Genomic DNA, 6,102 nt, shown 5'->3' on the forward strand with positions numbered 1-6,102 from the left:
GTAGCAAATAATGAAAAGGCAAAGATAAATGGATTTTTAAGGCCATGAAATAATTTTACCAAAGTATCTGATAGTACAATACGAGAGAATTAGGGAATGGCCACTGGGAAGAAAAAAAAAAGTGGAGTTTACCTCAAAATTTTTACTTCTTGTCGGAAACAAGATAGAATTTCAAAATGAAACTAAGCATTCTGATGAGACTTAGAATTATGGACTTTCCCTCAAACTTCCCTCAGACGTCTGAGGCAAAAATCAGCATTCTGATGAGACAGTAAGAATTGTAAGAGGCAAAATTCCGACAAGAAAGTGAAAATTCTGAGATAAAGTCCAAACTTCTAGGAACCTAAGAATTTTAAGATGGAATTCAGAATTGTGAAGTAAAAGCTAGAAGTCTAAATTCTGACTCAGTCAATCTCAGGTTACTACGGAAGTGGCCCTAATCCTCTTCCATAGTAAACAGATCATAAATTAGAAAGGTTCATTTTTAAATAAATATTTCTGCTTTCTGCCTTCATTTTATATTTTTGCCAGAGTTACAGAGAATAAAAAAGTGATATATCTTTTGAAAAATGTAGTAAACCTGCATTCTGTCTACTAACGTCTGAGGGAAGACTCCTTTGGTTTAAAAAACATTTGGACTGTATACAGGTCTACGGCGAAAAGATCCATCTGCTCACTTTGCCTGTGATCTCAGTAAACAATGAGTTTATGATCTCAGTTTCCAAGTTCAAGTGTTTTTAAATACGCCATAATGTTAATTCTGCAAACGACGTCTCATTAATCATAAAATACACGTAAAGCAGGCTGTGTTGTACAGTGTGGCTACTTTTTGATTAACAAGTAACAACCATGAGTGTGCAGTGTCCTCCGTTTCTCAGTTGCTCACTCAAACTTCAAAACCGGACAAACACAGCTGTGGCTATTTCCATCTTTTGCATATGGTGTGTAACATGCGACAAAGTGAAAAAGAAACGATTAAATCTGTGATACCAGCAAGCTGTCAGGAAGAAAGTCAGTAGAGAGACATTTAGTCCTGACCTGGAAAAATGCAGAGTGGAAAAATGCGACTGGACTTGTTTAAGTTTCTTGTAAACTCTCCTACAAGAGCCTTGTTTACTTATAAAACCAAATGAGAAGAGTTGCAGGCATTTGGTTTTCTAACCTCACAGACGAGTGAGGGGACAGAGGACTGGCAGACTGACAGATGTATTGGGGCTGCATTTGCTGTGATGCAGATGCTGCACCAGTCCATCGTGGTAAAAAGAGAGCTATGGAAAAGCCTCCTATGATACCCTCACCTATGATAACAGGCTTTGGGTAGTGACTGAAAAAATTAAATTATGGATACCAGTGATGGAAATGATCCTTCTCTGAAGGGTGGCTATAGCCTCTCCCTTAAAGAAGATCAGTTGTTCCAGAGGAGCTTGAGAGTAGAGCTGCTACTCCACATCGAAAGGAGCCAGTTGAGGTGATTTGAGGCTCCCGAGTGCCTCCTGGGTGAGGTGTTTCAGGCCTGTCCTACAGGGAGGACGGCCCGAGGTAGACCCACAACACGCTGGAGAGATTATGTCTCTCGGCTGGCCTGGGGACACCTCGTTATTTCCCCAGATAACCTTTGAGAAGTGGCTGGGAAGAATCGTTCAACATTCCTGCACTAACAAACAAAGTAAAGGCCACTCCTTTATCTTTATGCAGCAACAGATAAGTTACCTTAACTTAGAGTTGAGGTGGAGAATCAGAGCTCAGAGTTCATGATGGCTGAACTTCTCCACCTTAGCTTGCTGTGTCTATCGCAGAAGGAAAGTGTGCAGCAGATTTTCACAGTGTCTAAGTTCCCAGAAATTTGAGGGAACACACAGCTTCTCAGTCTATCTGCTCCGGTGCAATAAACAAAGTTTGTGAACTTGTTACAAAAACCGTGCCGTATTTGGTGCCACTTCCTGTAGTTCAAGCTGTAATCTGCTCCAAGAGTGTTAAGAAACAGTTGACCTAAGACTTAAAACTGTGTTTAATTAACACACACACACACACACACACACACACACACACACACACACACACACACACACACACACACACTTTTTTAAAAAGTAATCAGTCTTCTTTGGTAGGGACTCATGAACTGGTTCCACTTGTAAAACAGCGAATCCATTACAGTCATTCGTTGCCTCCAACCTTATTAACTCCTTCTATTTATGTTGGCATATTTTTCTCACAGGCTTTCATTCACCAGCATCACATCCATGCCTTTTTCAGCTCTGTTTTTACATGTTTTTCTTACTTAAAGTTAATTCAACAGCTGAGCTGTAGAAACACTTATTCCACAAACAAATATCTTCCTCTATGACACCACTGAAAACACTGACCTGGTCCTCTTTTTCCAAACAATAATTTCTTCCTGTTGGTGCATTTGCATCACAAAAATAACGTGTTTGGGTTGTACCACATCCCTGCACCTGAGACAGTTGCCATCACATAGCAGAGTGAAGAAAATTGCTATCACTGATTTAGATGATATCACCCAAAACACGATTTATTAATGTGTTGCTGCGCAGTTTGATCCTGAGCTCAAGCACCACACTGAAATCAAGTTTCTGTCTTTTTTGTTTGTTTGCTTAGTTTGTTTAGTAATGATCTTGTGCAGAATTTAGCTTTCACCAGCAGGGGGCAGCATATTACCCATGGGTATTGCGATTGTCCCTTGACCTACTTTTATTAATTTTTTATCTATTTACTCTTTTTTGTGCTTAGATCTGAGAAATTGTTATATATATGGAACTATATGGAATCTTTGAACTTTGTTGGATTTCTTGACTTACCTACAGAGCTTTGAAATTTGCATACCTTATAAGTTAAGTGGGGTCTCCATATTAAGTTCTTCCTTTTGAGCTCGGGGTCTCACGGTCGGTTAAAGCTGGTTTCAGGGTGTGCTGCTGTTTACCTTTTAAATATCTCTTTGTAGATACCTCAGCTTCTCCAAGAAGTGTTTTGCAGTCATCACTGTATAAAAGAACGTGCTCATAAATGAACTTAACGTTGACTCATTGTCCCGCCTTGTTGTACAAAAACATATTATAGAAAAGTGCAGCCCCACCAAGCTTTATTTGATATCTGTTCAACACACCATAAAGGTTCAGGACATAAAGACATTATGGTTGATTTTTTTTTTTTTTACATCTTGTGTTTAAATTAATTTTGGCAGGTTTAAAACCTTAAGCACAGGAATTTAAATTTAAAGTTGCTCTTAGCATGTTTAAGTAGCAGATTTCTACACTGTATGCCCTTCCTTACTCAGTCCCCAGACGGATTCTTATCTCCTCCCAGGATTTTTCACACATTAGGCAAACCAACGCACTATGGATCCACTAACACACAGGTACTACACAGTCATTTCCAATAACGACCGTTAAAGACCTGGGTATCCTCCTGGGACTTAGTCTCAGCTGAAACTACAGATAAAAATTGGCTTGGGTGAAGTACTGCTCTTTATTTGTCTCTTGCATCTGCACAATGTCCATCCAATTCACCTCCGCTTATCCTTTGCAGGATCACGGGGGGGCTGGAGCCTATGGAGCTGTCTTAGGGAGGGAGGCAGGGTACATCCTGGACAGGTCGCCAGTCCGTCACAGGGGTAACACACAGACACAGGCAACCATTCGCACTCACATTCACACCTATGGGCAATTTAGAGTTTTCCAATTAACCTATCCGCACTCACTGCATGTCTTTAGGACTGTGGGAGGAAGCCGGAGTACCCGGAGAGAAGGTTTCAAATTTAAATAATACTAATGTTCCAGGCAACGTTACCCACTGGAAGACACTCAATCATGACCAAATCCAGTGTTGCCATTATGTGAAACGTGTTTAAGGAATGCAGTAGAGTTTGGATGAGAACTCGGACCACAAGTGAATAAAAAAATCTGAACTACACAGAAAAACGAATGGCTCATCTGAAAAACACCTAAAAGATTTGTTCCTTTGGGACAGCACTATTTCACGGACGACTCCTCCTCTTCTCCTTCATCACCACCTTCTTTCTGACTCCTCACTGATTCACTGTGACAATCTGTTGTCCCGCACCCCCCCAACGTCTTTGTCTTTGATTTCTGCCCTCCATTTTTCTGTCAGTCTTAACGTGGAGAAATGTGCCTCGATGTAATTGTTCACTTAGGCGGCGTGCAATGGAACATGAAATTAAAGTGCTCCTATTTATACTCTGAATGTTTCTTATAAAAGCAGCAGATGATTTGTGTATGGGCTCTTTTATTAGTGTCAAAATATCACATTTGTAATGATTATCGCGCAGATCCTGCAAGCGTTTCGTGTTATGGCCGACGTGGGCTATTTTCTTTCATAAAGTGCTAACAGTGTGCGCTCCCTAAAATGAAATGTGCTATAAAATGGCACTGCATTACATCTTAATTGCGCCTGGCTACACTGCCTTGGCAAGTGAAAGTCTCTCCTTTTCCAAACAAGGCGCAGTTAGACAGGTTTAAATAGAGACAGACAGGCCCCCGGGCTACCAATGTCCTTTGGGATTGTCATGGTCATCAATGAAACGCGAGGCTACAGTGGAGCACTGCTGTCTGACTGTTGCACTGCATTTAATAGCAGATGTTGCATTATTCTTCTTCTCGCTGATGGTAAACCCTTCAGTTAAATTGACTATCAGTTACTGCACAGAGTAGAAATTAACACTGACACTGTTTTCCCACCACCTTCGTGTTTTTGCTTCCTCGGGCAGCTCTCTATCAAGTCTCCTTTGTGCATCTCACCTTCTACCGTTTTTTCTCCCGCGTGCCTCTGGGTTGCAAACATTCTTAATAAAACCCTCAAATCTAGAGGCTACAGTCTTAATTTTCCTCTCAAACCCCGGACACAAAGCTCACAGGCATCACAGGCATCACAGGCTTCGGCCCGCCAAATGTTAGCCCGCCTGCCATGCCAAGACTAGACAGGCCCTTTGCAAAGCTAACACGGCCTTGCGGCGGCTTGTGCTCGTCAGCGGCCGGCTGGTCTCATTGGCTTTATTTATAGTCGGCGCCACAAGACATCTGCTGGAGACGAGACTCTGTCCTCTGTGTCCACACAGCACTGCACAGAGGGAGCTTGTCAACGTTTTTTTCAAAGGCAAAGTGTTTGCGAGGACCCGGTCAGAGGAGGGGAGAGGCGGCCGCGGCCTCCTCTAATAGGATGGGTGTCCCCTCCGATTGCTTTCTCTGTGGCTCTGATTAACGAGACCGGAAGACAGAGGGAGGCTTCACAGTTTGTCGTGTCTCGTGTGTTAGCCGATGTTTACTCGATCTGAGAGCTGTTGTTTGTTTGGTGTCTTCAGTCTGGTCGTTGCTTGCCACTATTTTGGGACACTGACACTTGGATGCAGCTCGGCAGTCGTGTGATGCGGCCTCGCCTTTTCCTCATCTCCCATCCTCCTCCTCTTCCTCCCCCCCTCAGTGTCACACAGAGTTTCTTTTCCTCTCCCATTCTTCACATCGAGGACGTCGGGATCTCTCAGTCTGACCGTGCTTCAGGCCTTGACACAAAGCACCGGGGACAGCTCTTTGCTCTTCCCACAAAGTGGAGGGGGGTGAACTCAGACTGCCACAAAGGAGAGGAGTGTGAAAATAATCAGCTTGTGTGCTCCTGTATCGACCTTACAAAGGGAGGAACCTGCAGAGGAAACGATGTCAAAAATACCAATTTACATTAAGTTAAAAAACCAAAAACAAACCTTAAACGTAATAATAACGTGATTTCTTGTAGGGAATCCCTCAGCCTACACTGCTGCCAGGACAGCTATGTGTCTTTTTGATGTGGACGGATCAATAACGTCGCCATGTGGGAGGTGAAAAACGAGGAATTGTTCATCCTTAAAGCAAAGGTAAGCTCTACACAGTTAGGTTAAACTACCACACGTAAATCTTAAGTGTTGTTGACTTGGACATTTACAGTGTAGGGCCAGAAAAGGGAAAGGACCGCAGTAGTGTTTTACACGCCAGGTGGGCGTGTCCCAGTAGCTGTCGCTGTGAAGGGTGTGGATTGACGTTCGCTTTTAGCTTAGAGCAATTTATGCAGTTACTCAGTTATATTAAGTGATATTTA

Source organism: Aulonocara sp. 'chitande type north' Nkhata Bay, linkage group LG12 (assembly GCF_057382095.1).
Source record: "Aulonocara sp. 'chitande type north' Nkhata Bay isolate Kocher_YH1m ecotype deep benthic linkage group LG12, A_spYH_male_GT1.1, whole genome shotgun sequence".
Lineage (NCBI taxonomy): Eukaryota > Metazoa > Chordata > Actinopteri > Cichliformes > Cichlidae > Aulonocara > Aulonocara sp. 'chitande type north' Nkhata Bay.